We start from the raw sequence: 25,020 nt of genomic DNA on the forward strand, positions 1-25,020 counted from the left end.
CTTTCGTCCCCTTGTCCCTGCCCTAGCTGGGGTTCCCCCGCCTCGCAGCGGGGTGCTCCAGCAGCCCCCGAGTGGCACCCCCACCTCATCCGGTCCATCCAGGACACCCGCACACGGGTACAAACCGGTTCGGCCTCCCAAAGCACCACTTTGCCTCCGTGGTGAACTGCACCCTCGAGGATCTGCAGTCAGCATCATTTACTGAGTGAGAACAGCCTCGGGGTGGGGAGCATGCTGTGTTTACCAGTGGGAACCCACAACTCAGCACAGGGTGCACGGTGGCACCCCCAGTGTTGCTTGAGCGACGGGATAAACAAGAGACTGCCTGTCTCCTCGCACGTTCTCCCTGTTTAATCAGTGTTCAAACTGCTTAGCCTGGCATTCAATCCACTTACAAGCCATTTCTGTATTAGTCAGGGCGCTTTATGTTTTGAGAGATTAAAAATCCAGTTGCAAAGTATTAAAGCATGAAAAGGGGAACCTATTGGCTTGCATAACCAGAAGGTCTAACTATCAAGAATAGGATTGGGGCGCCTGAGGCGAGATCTGGGAGGTGGACATGTCAGAGGGGGACCAGAGATGATGGGGGACAGAGGGGTGACCTATGTTGTACGTGCTTGAGCAGAATCCCAGAGTCTGGGTTTTCATGCAGTCCTGGGACTTTCATCTGAATAGGGCAGGACCAGTGGCTTCAATGGGTAACATCCTGTGGGTCTAAGGACTAAAGGCTGGGACCCCTCAACCTGCGGGTGGGAGTGGAAGGAGGTGCTTGGAGAGGCCACACCAGAGGTAGGATTAGTTAGGAGCTTCTATCCAGTAAGAGAGTCAGTTTTGGGTAACACCCCACCCTATGCGAAAATTGCTTTCTTCCTGTCAAGAACATAAGGACTGCTATGGCCCCAGATAACTTTCTCTCTCTCTCTCTCTCTCTCTCTCTCTCTCTCTCTCTGTCTCCCTCTCCCCCGGGGACCTGTGCCAGAGGGCTGTTTCCTGTGGCTTCCACTGCTCTGATTTCAGAATTGGTTCCCTTTATCAACACCAACACCATGGGATTCCCCCAGTTTGATGAGGGCAAAGAGAAGAGAGCCGGGTCGATGCATACCAGCCATATTTCCTGGAAATATCCACGCCCCCCCCCCCCCCCCGCCCCTGGCCAAAGCTAGGGGCGCTCCAACAGCCAAGACTCAGATCCCACAGATAGGAAGGGAGAGAGCCCATACTCACAGGCAGGTTTCCTGACTCCATGGGGAGTGTCCTTTCCACCTCACAGAGCCCAGACTCTGTAGCCGGGCCTCTTGGCTTGTACCCTAGCTGTGTGATCTTGGGCCAGTGTCTCACCATCTCTGTGCCTTGGTTCTTCACCTGGAATGCTCTAAGAAGGAAAGGAGTCATTGCACAGAGACCACGTTCAGCACAAGATAAGTGTGCTTATCTTTGGACGATTATTACATCACGCTGCTGCTGAAAATGGTTTGCACCCAGAAAAACAACATTCTAGAAAAACAGGAAGCCTCTTTTCAAGTGGAACCCCGGGAAGACGAACAGCTCTGGGAAAGCTGGTCTTCCTTTTCCCGTCTTGGTCAGTATGTTCCTCACCAGTGAGCCCAGGCCCACGACAAGGCCCTCGCGGGAAAGGAAGGTCAGCCGGAGAGTCTCGGCCGGTTTTGTCCTTGATGGCCTAAATTAGATGGTCTGACTGCCGTTTGGAAAAATGCACTGCATTCTTTATGTATTTTCCCCATCAAAACACGTCTGTTTCGTTCTCTTTTAAAGGGCATTCATGAGTCATCCGGCAGGAACAAAGAAGCTTCAGTCTGAAAGTTCCACGGGGAAACGGTTTCAACAGTGCGGGCTCGCAAGGTTTTCTGAACTCTGAACACACGCCTCGGAGGTGCCCCCAAGCACCTGATATCGGCTGTTCTCTCCTGACAGCTGGATTCCAAATGTAAACATTGTTTGTCTGAACGCGCTGCGATCATTTGCATGCAGATGTAGAGGCTCTGCGGCAGGGTGTGCTGGGAAGCAGCTCGAACACGCTTTCTGTTTGCGCCGTCTGGTGGGGCCCAGCGCGCGTTTCTGGACGGGCCGGTCGCGGTGTTTCCTAAGGAGCCGAGAGCCAGGCCAGCACCGTTTCTCTTCCCAGGGACAGCTCTCCGACTCCAACTCAGTCCCCGGGCCATCCGAGCGAGGCGAACACCCAGAAGGCCAACAGGGTGGAGGGGGAGGGGTGGGGGTGAAGTCCTGCCACCCGCAGCCCGGGTCCAGACATCCGGACGCCCGGCACCTGTGCCCCCCCCCTCAGCTCCTTGCGCACCTGAGCCCACGAGCCTGCCCTGAAGTGCACGTTGGTAGCAGAGCCGGGCGGGTGGCGATTCGGGCCCAGGCCCCGCCCTGTTGAGCCACGCGACGAGGGTCTGGGTTCCTCTGGGCCCGAGTTTCATCAGCTTCTCAAAGGGGATGATAACGTAACAAGTCTCCCTCGTGGGGTCAAGGCGAGGATTCGATGATGTCACGCGTGCGAAGTGCCAGCCCGGCATCTGACTCAGGTGAGCACTGGGCACGTGTCGCCATCGTTCAGCCAGCAAGTCCCCCATTGCCTTCCAGGGTTACTTCACCAGGCTTCCAACGGGTCACCCCTTCCCACTGAGGCCCCGTCCCCACCCGCCCTCAGCTCCGTTCTGAGTTAGCCCCCTCCACTCATCCACGGTCTCTTCGTCTCTTCCGAAACCCTTGGTGGGGTCCGGTTGCTTCAGGACACACACATCAGCTTCTGTGCTTGGTTCCCCACCCCCCCCCCCCCCCCCCAGTGTTCCAGATGGTCTGTCTCCTCACTCTCTCACTCACTCACTCATTCACTCACTCAGTCACTCATTCATCAGTCACTCATCCACTCATTCACTCATTCACTCACTTACTCATCCACTCAGTCACTCACTCAGTCACTCATTCACTCATTCACTCATTCACTCATTCACTCACTTACTCATCTACTCATTCACTCAGTCACTCATTCACTCATTCACTCATTCACTCACTTACTCATCTACTCATTCACTCACTCAGTCACTCATCCACTCATTCACTCACTCAGTCACTCATTCACTCATTCACTCACTCATCCACTCAGTCACTCACTCAGTCACTCATTCACTCATTCACTCACTCATCCACTCAGTCACTCACTCAGTCACTCATTCACTCATTCACTCATTCACTCATTCACTCACTTACTCATCTACTCATTCACTCACTCAGTCACTCATTCACTCATTCACTCAGTCACTCATTCACTCATTCACTCACTTACTCATCCACTCACTCAGTCACTCATTCACTCATTCACTCAGTCACTCATTCACTCAGTCACTCATTCATCAGTCACTCATCCACTCATTCACTCATTCACTCACTTACTCATCCACTCAGTCACTCATTCACTCATTCACTCATTCACTCACTTACTCATCTACTCATTCACTCACTCAGTCACTCATCCACTCATTCACTCACTCAGTCACTCATTCACTCATTCACTCACTCATCCACTCAGTCACTCACTCAGTCACTCATTCACTCATTCACTCATTCACTCATTCACTCACTTACTCATCTACTCATTCACTCACTCAGTCACTCATTCACTCATTCACTCAGTCACTCATTCACTCATTCACTCACTTACTCATCCACTCACTCAGTCACTCATTCACTCATTCACTCAGTCACTCATTCACTCAGTCACTCATTCGCTCATTCACTCACTCAGTCATTCATTCATTCACTCACTTACTCATTCACTCATTCACTCACTCATCACTCATTCCCTCACTCACCATTCACTCACTCATTCACTCATTCCCTCACCCACCCATTCCCTCACTCACTCATTCACTCACTCATTCACTCAGTCACTCATTCACTCACTCATCCACTCATTCACTCACTCAGTCACTCATTTACTCATTCACTCACTTACACATTCACTCATTCACTCACTCAGTCACTCATCCACTCATTCACTCACTCATCCACTCATTCACTCACTCATCCACTCATCCACTCACTCATCCACTCATTCATTCATTCATTCAGTCACTCATTCACTCACTCAGTCACTCACTCAACACATATGTACTGTAAGCCTAGTGTGTCCCTGGCCCTGTGCTAGTCCCAGGAAAAGCCCCAGTTTCTTCCCCTATGGAGCAGGGGAGACAGAAGGACCTCGAGGAAGTGATTTCTGAGCTGAAATCAGGATGAACCAGACTTAATCTGGCTCGGAGAAGAGGGAGAGCAGCCAGGAACATGGCAGACAGAGGTTCCCTGAGCAAAGGCTAAGCAGGAAGGCCAGGCCCTCTAGGACCATCCTGGGAGGGTTCTGCAGTTCTGGAGACCCCAACTCCCTCCTCTTATTCTCCCTCTGCCCCTGCACACGCCCAGGTCCTCTGCATGAGCTGTGCTCTCTGCTTAGAAGCCCATTCTCCTCACCAGCCTTGCCTCCCTGCTGGCGTCTTCTCCCGCCAGGCTCAGCCCCACTGCCTCCTCTGGAGGCCTCCTGGGAACCCTCTTCTCTTCACCCGGATGATGGAAATTATTCTTATTTGGACAGCCCCTTGGGCTCACCTCAATCTGATTGCTTCCTGCTCTGTGTTTTCTTATTTTATCTTCTTATTTTTATTTTTTTAATTATTTTTAAAAAAGTTTATTTATTTTTGAGAGAGAGAGAGTGCGCACACAAGTTGGGGAGGGGCAGAGAAAGAGAGAGAGAGAGAGAGAAAGAGAGAGAGAGAGAGAGGGAGACACAGAATATGAAGCAGGCTCCAGACTCTGAGCTCTCAGCATAGAGCCTGACCTGGGGCTCAAATCCACGAGTCGTGAGATCATGACCCAAGCCAAAGTCAGATGCTCAACCGACTGAGCCACCTGGGCGCCCTATTTTTATTTTTAATTTAAAAAAATGTTAATGTTTATTCATTTTGAGAGAGAGAGAGAGTGAGAGAGAGAGAGAGCACAAGCAGAGGAGGGGCAGAGAGAGAGGGAGACACAGAATCTGAAGCAGGCTCCAGGCTCCGAGCTGTCAGCACAGAGCCCGACGTGGGGCTCGAACCCACGCACTGTGAGATCGTGACCTGATCATGATCAAAGTCAGTCCCTTAACCAACTGAGCCACCCAGGTGCCCCCTGCTCTGTGTTTTCATTGTCTATTTGTCTCCCCAGATTGAAGTCTTTAACAGTAGGCACTGCCTCACTAAGTGGCCTGGGAGCAGAGTATCTTGAAGCCAATTCTGTGCCCAGAGAGCATCCGCTGAAGGAATGAATGGCCTGGGTGGACCCTGCTTGCTTGACACGGCTTTTCCAAACATACTCTCCCAGGGCAATGGAGTTCGGCCTTGGATTCACCTCCCTTTTGCTTTAGTTCATCTCTCTGGAGCCCACTTGGGCAGCGTGGCTTGTTGGTGTTTGGTGTTAGGATTGGCCAGAGGTGACAGTCAAAATATGTCGCGACTGGTGAGGCGCAGGCACTGACCCACCTGAACAGCTGGCAAGGCGAGGTCGGGCAAAAGGGCCGCTCGTGATAAGGAATCACGCCGTGTCCCCGGCTGTGGATGCCTCTGAATCGTGGTTTGTGGGAGCGCACGTCCCGTAAAGATAGGATTTGCTTCACTGTCCCACACATGCTGTCAACTTTGGCTGCCAACGGTTCTAAGACAGAGCGCCAAGAGTCCTCTCTCACGACCAGGCACTGGATCAGCTCTGTGGGATGACCCTTCTTTCTTCCCTCCTATAAGCGGACATATGGTACAGAGGAGGGAGCAGACGTTCTGGAGCCCGATGCATGAACGTTGAAATCCTTGCCCCACGACTGTGTGTGATTTGGGGCAAAATACTTAAAACCCTTGACCCTCGGTTCCTTTTGTGTGAAATGGAAATAGTAAGTATCTAACTCAGCAGTTATGAGGTTTAAATGAAAAGCACGTATGTATAGGGCATGGTGTGTGATCGGCCTATGGTAGTATGGGCTCCCTCCTGCTCTGGTGGTGGGTGGGACTCGTTTCACCGACACGCTTCTTCTACTCTAAAACCCTACTGGCCCCGCCACTGCAGGCCATAAGTTCATGGTCACCAGGCGACTCCCAAGAACGTTCTCACAGTTTCCATCACAGAGCCACCTGCACGCTTACCAAGGGGCAACTGTTGTTCCCAAACCCGTTTATACCGGTAGTGCCTGCTATTCTAATGATACAGTGTAATTACATGCAATGCAACCAATAAAATACGAGGGTGTACATAGAGCTGTCTAGAAACAACTTCATTTTAAGTACAAGACTTAGTAAGGGTGAGTTCCCGCATGTGGAATTCTAGTAAGACACGCAAAACTCCAGTTAGGTACAATTACTCAAAATACGAGTGGGTAAACGTACGTTTTAAGTTACAATAAGATGTTTAAGAATGACTAAAGCATTTCCTATCACTCTCTGCTTCATCCCATCTATGTGGTGGAGTGACCAGCCGCTAGTTCTGGTCCCATTACAAATGCACTCAATATCTCATTGGAAGACTTATGTATATGTCTCATTATCCTCACCACAAGCTAACAATTTTTAAAGTTTATTTATTTGTTTTCGAAGAGAGAGAGAGCACATGCACACACGTGACTGGCGGAGGAGCAGAGAGAGAGGGGGAGAGAGAGACTCCCAAGCAGGCTCCAAGCTGTCAGTGCAGAGCCTGACTTGGGGCTCGACCTCACAGAACCGTGAAATCATGACCTGAGCCGAGATCGAGAGTCGGACACTCAACCGACTGAGCCACCCAGGCGCTCAGACCACAAGCCAAGATTAAGTGGGGCTGTGTATGACCTAAAAACTTAAAAACAAGATAAATTTGACTAAGCTAACATTTCCTTTTCACATAAAGGAAGTCTAGAAGTAGGGAAGGCTCTGGTGTTGTCAGGGAGCCAGGGGGCTCTCATTTTGCTTCCTCGGCCATGGTTTCCATTCTCAAGATTTCTTCTTGAATCCAAGATGGCTGCTAGAGCTCCAGGCATCACACCCTCAGCTCCAGGTATCAAATCTTTGTTTCAAGCCACAGGAAGAAGGAAGGGGTGGTAGTTCTTTCCTTCATGGCGAAAATACAACCAGCTAAAATTTGGGGTCTTGTTCACAAGGAGAAAGGTGAAAATGGTTATTAGGGTTGGCAATCAGCAGTCTCTGCTGACTATTTTCATCCCCGTTTTACAGTGAGGAAACTGAGGCTCATGGAGGGAAGATCACACAGCTAGTAAGTGGCAGGGCTGAGATTCAGACGCCGAAGAACTGAAATGTCTGACGAGGTAAAAACATCGTCCTGGCATCGAGCGTCTGCTAAGGCAGCACTGACCCAACGTTCTGAGTCACCCTCTCTTAGGAATGCCTGCATCTTTAAGACTCTGAAGCCTGCCTACTTCAGCACCATTTAAGAGCTCTGAGCCGACTCTCAGTCGTATTTGTCCGCGGCAGGTTTTTAATTGGTTTCCATTTTTGAAAAGTAGTCATAGCAGCTTTGGTCATTACTCTGATGAGGTTCTTGAAAGCAATTTCCTGTTACAGAAAGATAGAATTGTCAGAGGAAAGAGCCGTGAAGACTGTTAGAATAGTATCAGTAAACGAGGTGGCTTTTGTGGGGTCTAGATCGGTGGTCCTCAACTGGGGCAATTTGGCAATGTCTGGACACATTTGCGGAGGTCGTACTGGGAGAGGCTGCTGCTGGTATCTTGCGGGGGAGAGGCCGGGGATGCTGTTACACCTCTGCGATGCACAGGACAAGCCCCCGTGGTGGGGGGGAAATCAGTAGCACCAGGTCCGAACCATTGGAACGAACCGAGCTAATGTAATACGGTATCTGCTGTTTTAAATGGACGTCTTAGGAAGAATCTGGGGACTGGGTCCTCACCTGTCTCTTCAGAGATCCTGCAGAAAAAGAAAATCCTGCAGAGGCCTCCCCAGTGGATGTTTGGTAGACATTTATTATAGATAACAATACCCACAATTATATCTTTAAATCCATCACTAAGCACTTTTTGCGTGGCCTCCATCCACAGAGCAGGAACTTAGAGATCATCCGGTACAGAGACGTCAAGTCCTTGGCGTCCTGCTTTCGCCCGAGCCTGTAGGAAATCTTCAATCACAGCGGGGTTTTTTTGCTGTTTTTTTTTTGTGGCGCCCAAATGCAGCCTTGGAATCCTTCTCAACACGGCCATCCGGGGACAGCTACTAATGAATATAGATGGCACGAAATGTGAAACCCGTTTGCCTTTCCTCTTCTGTTCATCCCTTATTACGCGCTGGCTGTAACCAGAATCTAGGTTTTGCGATTTCTTGCCCACTGTTCGTTTCGCTACCCCATGCGAGAGCCTGTGACTTCCTTTAGTATCTGTTATGGCTTGAACTGGGTCCCCACAGAAAGCCAAGCTAGAGTTCTCAGCCCCAGTACCTCAGAAAGCGACCTAATTTAGAGGGTTTTTACACGGGTAATCAAATTAAAACGAGGTCACAGAGACAGGCGTGCGCAGAGAGGAGACGATGTGAAGACACGGGGAGGAGATGGCCATCCACCACCAGCCAGGAGACCCCCAAGGCTACAGGACCGGGGACAGAGTTTCCCTCGCAGCCCTCACGAGGAACCAGCCCTGCTGACTCCTGGATCGTAGACTTCCGGCTCCCGGAACTCTCAGTAGTTTAAGCTATTGAGTCTGTGGTCATTTTTTATCGCAGCCCTAGCAAACAAATACAAACGAGTACAAGTTAGGTCTTCCCTAACGAAAACTACTGTTATTCCAGATTTGCTGATGTCCATGGTCATGGGCTTCTCCGATGTTTGTCTATTTTCGTTTGTCCCGTGCTGTATCTGATATCTATTTTCCACATGCGCCGATGAGTACCCTGCTGAACGCTCAAGGGACGACGGTCCACAGATCTCCAGAGTTCTTCTCTCCCGTCTGGTCCTCTTCCTGCAGCTAAAGCCATCTGGCTCCGGGATTTCCAGCTCCGTGTCCTCAAGTCACAGGAGTGGCGACGCCCTGCCTGGGTCCTGTCCTGCTGCCACCGCCTGGAAAATGTCTCTCCTGAGTAAGCTGGAGTAAGGGCAGGACTGCCCCACCTGTTGCCGGGCTCTCGGGCATCACTGTCCCTCATCACCTGCTGTCCCGTGTCTGGGTGTCAGTGTTTGATGATTCTGTCTTGTTGTTGAGCTGTTTCGGGTAGAAGGGCGAAGGGGACTCCGTGTCGATGGGGAGTGGAAGGTTCCACAGGTATCATTCTGCTTCTGCGAGGCGGAGAGAGAGCAAAGAGCGACCCTGGAATTAATTCAGGTGGGAGGAAGCCGGGAAGCGGGGAGGGCGCGCTGGGCAGAGTGAGGACCTCTGCAAGCTCTTCCCAAAGCTGCCGATAACGTCCCCTGGGCCTGAAAACAGTTGTGTGGGGCTGGGGGTGTCACGAAACAAGGCTGAGACAAAGGAGGCCAGGAGAACGCAAGCTGGCCTGGACTTCACGGCCGTCTTGGGGAGGCTCTGACCTTCCACCGGCTCTGGATCAACCCCACTGGGTCTCAAGAGGCTCTAGACGAGATGCACCCCACCCCCTCCCACCGACAGAGGCGTTCACTCCCCGGCTGCTGGGGGCTTTCCTGGCCAATAACTCTCAGCTGACACTTGAGGCGTTGCCCTCAGTCAGACAAAATCTTCTCACCCAAGGCTGTGCCCTCCCCCGGGGCAACCCGCATCCAGGACTGGCTAATGAAGGGGTACACACCCTTGGTCCTCCTAGGCAGACAGTTCTGGAGGCTCAACCAATCTAGGGCTCCCCGTGGGGCCATGGGATTGGCTGACGTCTTTGCTGTGACTCAGTCCCACATCACACTCAGGCTTTTCCCTCTGCCTCATCCTGCTGTTGGCTCCCTTTAAGTGTTGATTCTCAGGGTGTTCTCCGTAAGCCTCCTCCACGAGAATTTCTGTGTGTCCGAATGGGTTACATACAGCGGGTGCCATACAAATGCGTGCGTGTCTATATGTATCACATACAACAGACACCTTACGTGTGTGTACAGCAAATAGACACATCAATGTCAACATACGATGGGTCTTTCAAGGCATCAGAGTTTAACTTACTGGGATCCCAGTTGAGAAGGGCCGTCCGGGGTGTGCACACCCACCTTTCCGGTCTGGAAAGTCTGTTCGAGGCCTATCCCGGGAACACATGACCAGCTCCTTTTGGGGCCGCCGCCCTGGGGCTCATGCTGTGGCCTCCGGTAGCTCCTGTGTCCCAGATCTGTCCTGGCTTCCCTCTGTACCCTCTCTCCTGCTCCGAGGGCCCCTCCCCGACCTCCTCCCCAGCTGCGGCCTTGCACCCCTAGGCCGCCTCAGCTTTTGCCCTTCCAGGTTTTCTCAGCCGCTCACTCTGTGGTTCCTTCTTGCTGACCGCAGGGGGTGGGGGGCTAGTTGTCTAGCCCTTAGGAAACCCCGGCCAGCAGTCGGAGAGGCATTGCCTTCTGAACAACAGCGGGAAGAGAGTTTCCTCCTGGAAACAAAATACGCCTGTTTCTATTTCTATAGTGTGTTGTTCCTTCTGTTCTAAAGAGTGACCTAGCAGAGACCAGGGAAGGGCCTTCTTCATACTCTGCCTTTACCCATTTGACGCCCGCCACAAGTGGGTTACGCCATCACATAAGGAGAAGATTTAAAAGATACATTTCAAAAACTAACTTAGCGCCTAGGCATAAGGGATTGCTGGTGCCTTGGCCTGGGAAGAGGCTACACAATGTGTCTGAGCTCAACTTGGCTATCTGAACGTCTAACACATAACTACTACTGGCTAAGGTGCTAATTACAGTATGTGTTTTCAAAATACTTTGTGCACACCAACGGATCCCTTATTTTTCATGTGAATCTCAGCTTTACAATGGGGTGTGTGGCTGAAGGAAGGACTTTGGGGCAAAATTAAAAATAAACTCCCAATTTCTTTCTTTCTTTCTTTTTTTTTTTTAATGCTTATTTATCTATTTTGAGGGCGGGGAGGGGAAGAGAGAGAGAGGGAGAGGGAGAGAATCCCAAGCAGGCTCCACGCGGTCAGTGCCGAGCTTGATAAGGGGCTCATTCTCACGAATCTTGAGATCATGACCTGAGCAGAGATCAAGCATCATACATTTAAGCAACTGAGCCACCCAGGCACCCCTAAACTCCTGATTTCTATCCAGACATTTAGATCATATCTTGGGATGTAAAGTACCTTGACCTTCCTCAAGAAAAACGCCTTACTGTAAGGAGAATGCTCAGAATTTCTATTTGTCCGCCTGTCTCATGGGAAAGTCAATAGCCTTAACCATGAGAAGCATGTTTCACGCAGTATCGTAAGAGTTCATCAGAGCGATCTCCTTAGATTTCTCAAAGGTTGGTCAGCATGTCACATGTCCTTGTACCTCTGAAGTCAAAGTTGACGGCATAGCCAGGAGAATGTGAGGCTTCGAACATCTTCCCAGCTAATGATGGGTTTGGGGACCCAGACTGAAAGGTGCTGCCTTATTTAGTAGGACTGAATATTGACAGAAAGGCCAATTGGACAGGGCTGAACGCACAGTCCCGAGATGAAAGCATTCTCTTCTGCAAACAGGCGCTGTTAATAAAATGACACGGGCAGGACGGCAAGGCGTTGAAGGATTTCATGCAACCCAAGAGCCAGGGGGGCCCCTCAAGATCACGGAGTCCTGAGGACACGGGGTTCAGCCCGGTGAGCCGCAGGGCCGTGGGGAGAGCTGGGCCCCTGGAGCCGCCGTGCTCAGCTCTGGCTTGTTTCCTGACTGCCAGCGGCGTCCGGAGGGGCTGCGGACAGTTGCGCCTCCTCCGATCACTCCGATCCGCCGTGAGGAATCACGGTGGAGGCTTGTCCTTTCCCGGGCTAACTCTCCCACTTCCTGACTCATGGCCCCTGGGAGGTGCGTCACCTCGAGGGAGAGATGCTCCTGCAGATGCCTGGGTAAGCGGAATTATCGCCCACTCCTCCTGTGGCTTTGGCAGTCACATGACCTCTCTGGGCCTCAGATCCTTTATCTGGAAGTGAGGACACTGGCTTCAAGACCTTCCTCCAGCCCTCCAACCTGCACTTTCTAGAATTTCACTTTCCACTTTCAGTCGGGTCGGCCTTCCTCCACAGGCAAGCCGAGAAACAATGGGCAGCAACAAGCCGAGGCCGGGCCCTGGTTTAGGAAGCCTCCGGTTTCATCCATTACCCTAGACGGGGTGTGGTATTCTTGAGGCAAAGGCATTTCTTTCATTTTCCTGTGCCACGCAGTGCGTGGGGTGGGAGGCAGGCGTGAGCTCCCCGAGATGGACAGTGGGTGAGCACCACCAGCCCACGGTGCTCCGCCCTCATCTCTGGTTCTCCTCCCTCATCCCCGATGCTCTGGCCTCATCCTCGGTGCTCCGCCCTCATCCCCAGTGCTCCACCCTCATCCTTGGTGCTCCACCCTCATCCCCGGTGCTCCTCCCTCATCCTCAGTGCTCCACCCTCATCCCCGGTGCTCCTCCCTCATCCCTGATGCTCCATCCTCATCCCCTGTGCTCTGCCCTCATCCTCGGTGCTCCAGCCTCATCCCCGGTGCTCCACCCTCATCCCCGGTGCTCCTCCCTCATCCCCGATGCTCCACCCTCATCCTCGGTGCTCCGCCCTCATCCCCAGTGCTCCACCCTCATCCTTGGTGCTCCACCCTCATCCCCGGTGCTCCTCCCTCATCCTCAGTGCTCCTCCCTCATCCTCAATGCTCCACCTTCACCCCTGGTGCTCCTCCCTCATCCCTGATGCTCCATCCTCATCCCCTGTGCTCTGCCCTCATCCTCGATGCTCCAGCCTCATCCCTGGTGCTCTGCCCTCATCCCCGGTGCTCCACCCTCATCCCCGGTGCTCCTCCCTCATCCCCGATGCTCCACCCTCATCCTCGGTGCTCCACCCTCATCCCCTGTGCTCCGCCCTCATCCTTGGTGCTCCACCCTCATCCCCGGTGCTCCTCCCTCATCCCCAGTGCTCCTCCCTCATCCCCAGTGCTCCTCCCTCATCCCTGATGCTCCATCCTCATCCCTGATGCTCCAGCCTCATCCCCGGTGCTCTGCCCTCATCCTCGGTGCTCCTCCCTCATCCCCAGTGCTCCTCCCTCATCCCCAGTGCTCCTCCCTCATCCCTGATGCTCCATCCTCATCCCTGATGCTCCAGCCTCATCCCCAGTGCTCTGCCCTCATCCCCGGTGCTCCTCCCTCATCCCCAGTGCTCCTCCCTCATCCCCAGTGCTCCTCCCTCATCCCTGATGCTCCATCCTCATCCCTGATGCTCCAGCCTCATCCCCGGTGCTCTGCCCTCATCCTCGGTGCTCCTCCCTCATCCCCGGTGCTCCACCCTCATCCCCAGTGCTCCTCCCTCATCCCTGATGCTCCATCCTCATCCCTGATGCTCCAGCCTCATCCCCGGTGCTCTGCCCTCATCCTCGGTGCTCCAGCCTCATCCCCGGTGCTCTGCCCTCATCCCCAGTGCTCCTCCCTCATCCCTGATGCTCCATCCTCATCCCTGATGCTCCATCCTCATCCCCTGTGCTCTGCCCTGATCCTCGGTGCTCCACCCTCATCCCCGATGCTCTGGCCTCATCCTCGATGCTCCGCCCTCATCCCCGATGCTCCACCCTCATCCCCTGTGCTCCACCCTCATCCTCGGTGCTCCACCCTCATCCCCGATGCTCCTCCCTCATCCCTGATACTCCATCCTCATCCCCTGTGCTCTGCCCTCATCTTCAGTGCTCTGGCCTCATCCCCAATGCTCCAGCCTCATCCCCGGTGCTCCACCCTCATCCCCAGAGCTCCTCCCTCATCCCTGATGCTCCATCCTCATCCGTGATGCTCCACCCTCATCCCCTGTGCTCTGCCCTCATCCTCAGTGCTCCTCCCTCATCCTCAGTGCTCCACCCTCATCCTCGGTGCTCTTCCCTCATCCTCAGTGCTCCTCCCTCATCCCTGATGCTCCATCCTCATCCCTGATGCTCCATCCTCATCCCCTGTGCTCTGCCCTCATCCTCGGTGCTCCTCCCTCATCCTCGGTGCTCCTCCCTCATCCCTGATGCTCCATCCTCATCCCCTGTGCTCTGCCCTGATCCTCGGTGCTCCGGCCTCATCCCCGATGCTCCACCCTCATCCTTGGTGCTCCTCCCTCATCCTCAGTGCTCCTCCCTAATCCTCAGTGCTCCTCCCTCATCCCTGATGCTCCATCCTCATCCCCTGTGCTCTGCCCTCATCTCCAGTTCTCCTCCCTCATCCCCGGTGCTCCGCCCTCATCCTCGATGCTCCACCCTCATCCCCGGTGCTCCTCCCTCATCCCTGATGCTCCATCCTCATCCCCTGTGCTCCTCCCTCATCCCTGATGCTCCATCCTCATCCCTGATGCTCCATCCTCATCCCCGATGCTCCACCCTCATCCTCGGTGCTCCGCCCTCATCCTCGATGCTCCTCCCTCATCCTCAGTGCTCCTCCCTCACCCCTGGAGCTCCTCTTCCACAGGTGCAGCTGACCCCTGGGGCCACAGGAGAAACAGCTGCTTGAACCCAAACCACAAGCAGAGAGGAGCTGTGTGCTCACCTCGGATTCATGCCAGGACGGATAGGGCTGGGACTCAAGAGGTCAGGCCTCATCCGTTTCTGCTGGAGCAAGATTCTCAACCCAACTGGGCCTCAATCTCTCCTCTGAAACCTGAGAAGAACCAGCTCTTTAGATGGTCTTGGCCCTGCCTCCCTCAGACTCCTCCCGGATCTTCCTCCTCTGCTCAGGCTGTGGAGGCTGGGCCCCCAGGCTCCCTCGTCAGCTGACTTCTGGAGGAGTGTGGCCAATGGGAAGCTCCAGTGGAGACGGGCTGGGGTAAGAAGGTGGAAGCCAGGGTATTGCTTCCTTGTGCCCTCGGCTTGGGCAGCCTCCCCAGCAGCCACTGCAGGCCCTGACGCTGTGCCCCAGCCGGGCAGGCCTGCCATGGCCCCGGCCTCTGATGCTGGGCCCTGCCCCGGGCTCTGTAACATTACCGCCTCTCCCCTCCGCCATCTATGTAACCGGCTCTGTGCACTAAATTCTCTGCTTTAAATAATCAGAGCTGTTTATCTTCCTGTGGGCCCTGACTGGTAACACCAGATGGCCACAACGTCCCTCCCTCGCGATTCAATGCTCTTTTCTTCTAGAGTCCTCTGTTCTCCATGCCTGCCCCCGCTAAGTTGATTGGTCTATGGGCAAATCACTTCCGTATGTCTTTGGTGGGCTTCAGTTCCTTCCCAGTGTAAGAGCTCTTCACCTGTAACTAATCCTTAAGGCTCACCTGGGGACTTGTATGTATGTATGTATGTATGTATGTTTATTTATTTTGAGAGACAGAGCATGAGCAGGGGAGAGAGAAGGGGAAAAGGAGACGATCCCAAGCAGGCTCTGCACTGTCAGCACAGAGCCCGATGCGGGGCTTGAACTCACGAACCCTCGAGATCATGACCTGAGCTGAAATTGGTAGTCGGACGGTTCTGGGCCACCCAGGCGCCCCTCACCTGGGGATTGAAAGTCACCTTTGGGTCCGGCGATGGGTGTCAGGCTGTAGCTTGCACAAGCATGGATGGCCAGGAGGGTTTGTTCAAAAGGCAGGAATACAGGCACAAAACCTGAAGACTGTGGGGCAGGTGGTCTGGGGCAAGACCCAAGAATCTGAACCTTCTAGGAGGTTCTGCTGCCCTTTCTAGTGACCTAGTGACTCCAGTTTATATGACAAGCCACTAAGGCTGTCAGAGTATCTCAGAGGGAGCTGTGTGGCTCGACTCGTTTATGCTTTGCTCTTTGGCCCAGTAGTGCTGTGATGTGTCAACTACATTTTTTCTTTTTTTTTTTTTTTTCTGATTTATTCATTGTTTAATTTACATCCGAGTTAGTTAGCAGCTGGTGCAACAATGATTTCAGGAGTAGATTCCTTAACGCCCCTTACCCATCTAGACCATCCCCCCCTCCCACAACCCCTCCAGTAACCCTCTGTTTGTTCTCTATATTTAAGAGTCTCTTATGTTTTGTCCCCCTCTCTGTTTTTATATTATTTTTGCTTCCCTTCCCTTATGTTCATCTGCTCACTATCTTAAATTCCTCATATGAGTGGAGTCATATGATATTTGTCTTTGACTAATTTCACTTAGCATAACACCCTCTAGTTCCCTCCACGTCGTCGCAAATGGCAAGATTTCATTCTTTTCAACTACATTTTTTCTTACTCTTCTTTGGATTCTAGCTCTGATCAAGTTCTTAGTTTCAAGCAAACAGAACCCGACTCTAGCTAATTCAGGTAGAACAGAACTTTATTGGAAGGCTGTTGGATAAACTCACAGACTCTCCAGAAGGACTGGTGAACCAGACTCAGACGTCATACAGCCAGAACCATGTTCATGCTGCAAAGCGCTGCTTACTTTTCCAGAACGCCACTGATCCTTGGCCCTGGCCACTGGCCACACGTGATGCTGCCGTAAAGGTGGGAATTTTTTGTCACTGTTAGCCCTCAGGATCCAGCTGCTTTCTGCCTGTCGCTTTATTTCCATCCAGGCATTCCTGTCCCACATCTGACCCATCATATTTGGAACACTCCCTATGCCCCCACCCTGCCCCTTTGCAACAACGAGGCATTGTACGATTGGATGCTATTTGAATGAAATTGTTTCGTTTTTAAATTTTGAAGCATTTAAGAAAAAGGACCTATAAAAGGAGCATGATTTAATGAAGTAGAAGTTATCTGTTCTCCCTCATCTTAAACAGATTTATTGTGCTCTGGCCACAGGCATGACAAAAGCCAGCAAGATGGAGACTGGTATCCATAAGAGAACAGCTAGTGTCCAAAGCTCATGGGAAAATCGATCAGATGCAATTTTTAACTAATTGATGAATTGCTGTCGAAAGTCCATTCATTAAAACACACTCTTATCGATGATGATGGAGTCATAAAATTGCAAAAGCCCCAGGAGGAGGGGAGAGAGCCACTGTCCCTGGAGACCATGGGCGGCTCTTAAGGTGCCTGCCTGCCGAGCCAGGCCCGGGGCGGCTTCCTGAAAACCTTGGGCAGGGGAAAGAGCCTGGGCTTCCGGGGCAGAACAATCCTCGGTCTGACTCTCAGGTGCACTTAAGCGAGCGTACCCAACACCTCTGAAGCTCTTCTCCTGCACGTGGGTTAAATGCAGGGTATCTTTCTGTAATATATATAAATGCTCCTGCAGAACAGAATGTTCAGGGATTCAGTAAACATCTGCCTATAATCATTGCATCTTGGGGCTGAGCTGAAAAGGGAAAAGGAGGGGTCGGGCCATCTGTGAGAGATCTTCCCTACAGGCTGTCGTTCACGTTCCCGCCTCCTGGAAGGGAGACACCAAATTCGTACTGAGGGTTTGGGGTTCAGATCATGCCAGGACAAAAGTCACTATACTGGTCAGCGAGACTTGGCTCAGAGAGTGCTCATGTGTACTAAAAGTGAGTTAAAGCAGCTGAGCTGTTAGCCATTAGACATGCTCCGGTGTTCCGATAGGGCCTTTAGGACGACGGTGCTGGTGGGGAGCCTCCTTCTTGTCTTTCTCTGTCCAGCCCGTGGAGTCCGTCCTCGGGAGTCGGGGGGCATCTGGAGCCATCCCGTGGGGCTCCCCCGGTGCCTGTGCCTCGTCACTGCCCTGTGATATTCAATGCGTGAATAGTAGTAGATGAAAGGCACCCCAAAGCTAGCCATTTATGGGAGAATTTTCTCGAATGATTTGGGATGACCAAAGGGAATGATCCGTTCTGAGTATCGTGCCCTCAAACCCGCTGTGAAGATGGTTTTCTCTCTGCAGTTTGCCCCCTCTTGATTTCTGCATCTTTTTTCCAGACAGCATTGGGGCACAGGTGGTCCACGCAAGCTGACGGCTTTTCCTCCTTTTCTGGATCCTCCAGGAGCCCTCCTCTCAGCCTGGGGACCTGAAGGGACATCCGTCTCTAGGCTGAGTGACAGAGCCCATCGCTGGCACTTCTCTGCATCTGGACGACATGGCTCTCCCCGTGGTCCCTCCCAGGGGCTGCCAGGGCCACAGCCGGGGCCAGCTGCTATGGGACAGAAAACGGTTTGCCTCAGAGGCCACTGGAATCTGTCTCTTGGGGGGAGGCCTCCGAGAGCCACACTTGAGGTCAGCACAGCTGACCATTCAGTTGAGCCTGGAAATGACCTTCACAACTCTGTCCCCAGCTGGCTGTGTGATCCTGGCCAAGTTGCTCAACCTCTCTGAGCCACCGTTTCTTTAGCCATAAACTAGATTTCAGAGAGACGAGGCTCAGAGCACTGCAGAGGTAGAAATGCTGAGCCCAGCTCACCCCCTCCTCACGGATCCTGAGTGGGGTTCTCACTGCGGGCTGGGCTCCTCTCCTTGAGAGCACAGAACATTCATTGTTTAAAACTTTCTCGATTCAGCATCCCCTCCCCACACATCCAATCTGCACACTAGAGTATACGCTCCATGAGAGCAGGGCCATTTTTGGCACAGCCTTGGCCGCTGCCTGACCTTGGGGCTCTGGATACTTGTCTGCTGAACAGACAAATGTGTGGGCCCCTTCCTTTGACTGGCTTGGCCGTTTCCCCACCCAAACCCGCGAACTGGCCGTCCACACCCACGGCCTGTCCCCACGTGCCAGCCGTAGTTTCGGGGCTCCAGGTGGGTTAGCCCGCTGATCCCCGCTCCAGCCACCATGAAGTGGGTGCTCCTGTTCCCATTCCACAGATGAGAAAAGTGAAGCGCAGGGATGTGAATTCAATTGCCCTCAATCACACAGTCTGTAAGCAGGAAACCAGGATTAGAATGCCTGCCAGTCATTGGGATTTTTACCTACTCCGCTCCAGATCCAGAGAGGTCAAGTTTATGACCCCCAATCACTAGTTGACCCAAGCTGAATCCCCCTCCCCCTCGTCCTCCTCCTGCCGTGGGTCACCTAAGGATGGGGTTGTACTGGAGGGTGGGGGTGGGGCAGTGCCGGGGGTTGGGTACACTCTGTCCAGCCCCTGACAGGACCAAGAGCTAGTAGGCTGTCACCAGAGTCCCCTCAACGTCCAGTGGGACTGCCCTAGAGATGGGCAAGTGGCCCTGGGTGCTGTGCCCCATCAGCGTCACCTCTCTTTACAGCCAGAACCTTGCCCAGGATGTTCTTCCCGAGGAGGGGCTTAGCTCGGTGGGTCCTCGACAATCACAGCCAAGCACCCAGGGAACCCCCTCTGTTTCCAGTCAAGCCCTCAGCAGAGCTGCAGGAGCAGTGAACGAGGTGGCGGGGGGTCCCAGGCTTCCCCTCCCCGGCTGCTCCCTCCCGTCCCGCTGCTAGAAGGGAGGGTGGCGGCCGTCATTCCCGGCAAGTTCAGCGTCTCTGCACATCTCCGTCCTTGAAAGCCGGTCCGGCCTGGGGTGCGGGCAGCTTCAGAAATGCGTGGGATGTCCTCGATGCCAACTCGACACCCCCCCCCGCCCCGGCTACCGAAACTCACATCAACCGTGGGCACCGGCATCCGTGGAGAATAGCTGGCAAATTTGTACTCGTTTTGCACGGGGCAAGAGCGCTCTGGGCGGCAGCTGTGCCCGGCACGACCGGGAGCGTCTCAAGCACGTGCATGTTCGCTCTAGTCATCGACTGCTGTTCACCGGCTGTGTGGTCTCAGACCCCTCGTCTCATTTCAAGCCTCAGATCTCTTCACCTGCACAAGGCGGATAGTGAAGTTCCAACCGCGCAGGGCGCCAAGTTGCAATGGTGACTGTGAAGGGCTCTGCACGATGCCTGGCGTGTGAAGCGCTTTGCAAATTTTTACTGTTTTTGAACACTTACTTGTGCTTCCGTGTGCCAGGGCCCGATGGGTGCTGGGAAACAAGTGTGAGAGACAGGAGCTGGGCCCTTCGTGTCCCGGGCGATCGAGTGAGGGAAGAGCCCACCCACAGCGGCAAAGTCAGGCGTCGGGGCCGAGGGAGCCACCAGCTGCCTGGGAAGGTCAGAAGGTCTCTGGAAAAGGCGACCGTGGAGCCGGGGACTGTGGGTGAACAAGAAATTGTCCTCCTGGTAGACCAGACAGCAGGGACCTGGAGATCAAAGCTCCCAATCCCCACCCCCACCCCCACCCCCACCCTTACCCGCTCTGTCCCCACCCCACTCCTGGGTCAGGCCAGAGGAGGGGAGCTGGGAAAGGACGAAAGACCAGACCCTGAGGGCCACCTACCTTTTAGAAGCTGATTGTAGGGGAGTTCACAGAGGAGAACAAGACAGCATGAGTGTGGGGAGAGAATCCTGCCTTGGGGCCCGGGACGAATCTCTAGGAAGAGGACGGGAAACCAGACGCTGCCAGGGTGCAGGCTGGGTGAGCATGGAGACGGTCTTCCCCTTTTAGGATCTTCAGTGAGGAGGGGGCGCAGAACTAGATTGCTGGGGCCTGAAGAGGGGTCAGGGGTTCTGGGGAGCAGAGTCAGTGAGCACAGGTGCTGCCAGGGGGGCACAGGGCAGATGGGACCCAGGGGAGAGCAGGGAGTGGGCAGGAGGGGCAGTGGAGGTGGGGGCAGGGGGGTGGGCAGGAGGGGCAGGGCAGGTGGGAAAACGGGAGAACAGGGAAGTGGGCAGGAGGGGCAGAGGAGGTGGGACACAGGGGGCAGGGGTGTGGACAGGAGAGACAGGGGAGGAGGGACACGGGGAAGGGGTGTGGACAGGAGGGGCAGGGCAGGTAGCACACAGGGGGGCAGGGGGTGGTCAGGAGGGGCAAGGGAGCAGACAGGAGGGGCAGGGCAGGTGGGACAAACAGGGGAGAGCAGGGAAGTGGTCAGGAGGGGCATGGCCGGTGGGACACAGGGGGCAGGGGGGTGGACAGGAGGGACATGGCAGGTGGGACACAGGGGGCAGGGGTGTGGACAGGAGGGGCAGGGGAGGAGGGACACAGGGAACGGGTGTGGACAGGAGGGGCAGGGCAGGTAGCACACAGGGGGGCAGGGGGATGGGCAGGAGGGGCAGGACAGGAAAACAGGGGAGAACAGGGAAGTGGGCAGGAGGGACATGGCAGGTGGGACACAGGGGGCAGGGGTGTGGACAGGAGATACAGGGGAGGAGGGACATGGGGATGGGGTGTGGACAGGAGGGGCAGGGCAGGTAGCACACAGCGGGGCAAGGGGTGGTCAGGAGGGGCAGAGGAGCAGATAGGAGGGGCAGGGCAGGTGGGACAAACAGGGGAGAGCAGGGAAGTGGGCAGGAGGGGCATGGCAGGTGGGACACAGGGGGCAGGGGCGGTGGACAAGAGAGATAGGGGAGGAGGGACATGGGGAAGGGGTGTGGACAGGAGGGGCAGGGCAGGCAGCACACAGAGGGGCAGGGGGGTGGGCAGGAGGGGCAGGACAGGTGGGAAAACAGGGAGAACAGGGAAGTAGGCAGGAGGGGCAGAGGAGGTGGGACACAGGGGGCAAGGGTGTGGACAGGAGAGGCATGGCAGGTTGGACACAGGGGAGAGCAGGGGAGTGGGCATGAGGGGCAGGGGAGTGGGCAGGAGAGACAGGGGAGGAGGGACAGAGGGGCCATAGGGCCAGGAGTCCTAGCAGGGATGTGGGATGTGGTGAGCGAGTTCTGGAAGGTTTATCAGGTCACAAGCGCACCCCTTCCTCCCAGCTTCTGGAAGTGAGGCTCCCAGCTCCCCAGGCTTGAAGTCTGGAAATCATTTCTGTCTCTGCCCATTTCTTCGCTGTTCTGCTAGGGAGGAAGGTGGGAAGGAGAAGGAGCACTGATCTAGGGTTGGGGAAGACTCTGGACTTGCCCTCAGCACTCAGGCTGAGGTTTTCTCAGCCCGTTTCCTGATCTGAGCAATGAGGTGCCCCTCCCCGCCCCCTCCGCCTTGGCGTGGCCTGGGAAGCAGCTGAACTTGGAACAGGTGGAACACGCCCTCATCGCCGCACCACCCCCTCCCTGCTGTCCACCTCCAGCAGCCCTGATCTCCTCCCAGCTGGCACCAGTCCCCAGTCCGTGCCCCGGGCTGGCCACAGCTCAGCTTTCTGTAGCCGCTCCCATCCGGTCTCCACTCTGCTTTCCAGACCTTTCCTGAAACGACCACGACGAATGCTTGTGTTACTATCAAAACATTTAGACAGAGCTCCTCACGGGCTAGCGCTAGGCGCTGTGCTGAGCGCTTGGCAAAAGATGGACTCAATTCACAGCTGTTTTGCCTAGAATCGCACCTATTTTATGGATGAGAAAACCACGGCACATGAGGTTATGTAACCTGCCCAAGGTCACACAGATTCACAGGCAGGAATCTTGGAGCTCATGCCCTTAAACTAAAGCATTTCTTCTCCACCCAGATGGCTCTTCTCACTTACCCCCCACAGATCTCCTGGGCACGGTGAGACCCATGTACGAAGGAGGAAATGGAGGCGTGGAGAGGTCACATGACTTGTCAGAGGCCATTTGTGGATCCTAGTGCCGGTGCGGCTAGGAATCAAACTGTCTCCAAAGCCCACACACTTCTGTTCTCCGGTCTGATCTCTGAGAAGCTTAGGGGGCAAGTTAAGAAAAATCCCAGATTGCAGAAAACAGAGCCAAGTGGGGGAGGACGGTTGCTGGGGCCCTGATGAAGGAGGGAGAGAACACGCCAGACGCTCTCCCCATGGGGATCGCCTGGGTCCCAGGCCGGCCTGTCCCGGACGGAACATGCACCTGTGCCGTCTTGTTTAACCCGTGAAGCACGATTTCCGTGCACAGGGAGCCGACCGCCAAGTTTTTCCGAAGCTCCGTCGGGTTCTGGAAACTGGAAGTTCAAGTTCTGCCACGTGGTTTGACAGATTAGACCCTCTTCTAGCCCTTTGTGTCTGCCCTTTGGCCCTGAAGCCTCGTTCAATGAAAGAAGTGAGTTTTTCTTCGAAGGCTGTCAGAGACCCAGAGCTGAGCAGTAGCTACACTGGCAAAATAGATTTTAAGCAGGAACTAGGGCAAGAGGGGGAAAGGGACCTTGGGGCAGAACTGGGTTCAATCCTGAAAACAGCGTGGACAAGTGGACGTGTGTATCCAGAGTTGGGGGGGGGGGGTGGCGGTGGACGGAGGGTTGCTAAGAGGAAACAGGGAGGGGCGGGTAGGCTGGATTCTGGTTCACCTGACCCAGCAGGATTCTTGCTGGAGGCAGGCCGGGGGCTCAGACATCACCTGGGGTGGGGGTGGGGGCGGGGGGTGAGGAACCTGCTCAGATGTCGAGGGTGACCAGAGGGTGGGGGGTTTGAAAGTGACTTAACAGGATTCTTTCTATGACTGGGTGGTGCAGGCCTGACAAGCAAGGACACCCCGGTCGAGGCCTGGAGGCTCCGGGAGCCTGACTAGGGTCGGGTCGAGGAGTTTTGTTACTTCCTCAATTAATTCTCTATGTCTACTATATCTTCGGACTTTAAAGCAAAACTTGAGCATGTACAACGCCTGGGAGCCAAGAGGATTGGACGGCGTCTATGTTTCAAAAGGCTCATGGTCGGGGGCGCCCGGTCGGCTCAGTCGGTTGAGCGTCCGACTCCTAGGCTCAGGTCAGGATCTCACGGTTCGTGGGTTCGAGCCCCGTGTCAGGCTCTGTGCTGACACGTGCGGAGATTCTATCTCCCGCTCTCTCTCTGCCCCCTCTCTCAAAAATAAGTAAATCGACATTGTAAAATAAATAAACGAACAAAAAGGTGCATCGAGGCTGCAGGCTGGAGACACATCTGGGGCCGAAAACCTGCACATCCGGACCCTTTTGGGGCAAGGGAGAAAGAGGAGGTGAGGACCGCTTCGGGTTTCTGGCCTGGAGTTCCTGGGGTGGGGCTGGGGGGGGGGGGTCCCTCGGCCATGCTGGTTTGAGGAAGCTGGGGAATCTGGAAGAGGGAAAGGTCATTGGACACATGAGCCTGGAACACGGGACAGAAGTGTGGGCTCAGGTGAAGGTATAGGCTCACAGACATCTTTTTTCTTTTTTAATTAGAAACATTTGAAATAGTTACAAATTCGCAGGAAGTTGCGACAAAAGTACAATTAGGTCCTATGTAGCCCTGATCCAGTTCCGCTCAGGGGTAACACGTTGGAGAGCTGTAGCACAAGGTCAAGGCCAGGAAGGTAGAACCTACGGTGATTTTTCAGGTTTCGCCAGCGAATATCTGCATATAGTGTGTGTGCATGGTGCCGTGCAATTTTATGACACATGAAGATGTGTGTGATCACAACACCGTGCATTTATTTATGTGTGTACATCCCATTACGGTGTCTTGGAGGCATCTCGGATAGATGCTAAACGCCACGGACTTGGATGGGATTTCCAAGGACGGGGCACAGGGGGAGAGAAGGAAGAGGCCCGGGATGGAACACCAGATGCAGGCGGACAGCTTTGCTCTGGCCCAAGGAAGAGAAGCTTCTGTGAGAGGAAGAGAGCCCGGGCTCCCCTTAAAGGCACCATGCTGCCCGCAGCCCGCCCTGCACCTGTCTCAGCTCTCAGACCTGCACCTTCCGGTCCTGCTTGTAAATCCCCAAATGACCAGCCCCGGGATGCCAACTAGTGGTCCCTAAGTTACACTTTCCAGAGAGCAGTTTGCATCTGGTATGCTTCGTTGGGCCATGGGCACCAAACGTGAGCACCAAATGTAAATATACTTGTATGATATGTCAACAACACTCAATGGTTATTACTAGAGTTTGTTCTGAGGAGGCCCTTCCGTGCAGTCAGACCCTGGGGGGGTCTGGGTCACCCCAGCACAGGGCCTGGTGCAGAGGGGACATCCGGGTGCAGCTCAGTTGTTGCTGGCCACCTGCTACACTTCTGGCACCTTTTTTTCCCAAACGGAGAGCATAGCCACGCTGAGTTTTCCTAGAGTCTTGGCAAGTCAACTCCTCCTCCACTAGGGAGGATCTTTTTTCCCTAAGCAGAAGGGAAGTGCCTCAGTATGTTTCATGCTCTATGTATTTTTACTCTGTCGTCTGCACATTAATTCTTTCATCCATGA

At 54.3% G+C, this 25,020-nt stretch overlaps 1 long non-coding RNA gene across 1 annotated transcript; it reads left to right on the plus strand.

Annotated features, from left to right (window-relative positions):
• The first annotated feature begins 1,387 nt into the window (after window positions 1–1,387).
• On the plus strand, window positions 1,388–6,288 carry LOC109498432. Its single transcript, XR_002155268.3, has 2 exons — window positions 1,388–2,546; window positions 5,215–6,288. It is a non-coding gene; the product is annotated as an uncharacterized LOC109498432 (long non-coding RNA).
• The last annotated feature ends 18,732 nt before the right edge of the window (window positions 6,289–25,020 follow it).

The sequence above is a fragment of the Felis catus genome, chromosome A3, assembly GCF_018350175.1.
Source record: "Felis catus isolate Fca126 chromosome A3, F.catus_Fca126_mat1.0, whole genome shotgun sequence".
Taxonomy (NCBI): domain Eukaryota; kingdom Metazoa; phylum Chordata; class Mammalia; order Carnivora; family Felidae; genus Felis; species Felis catus.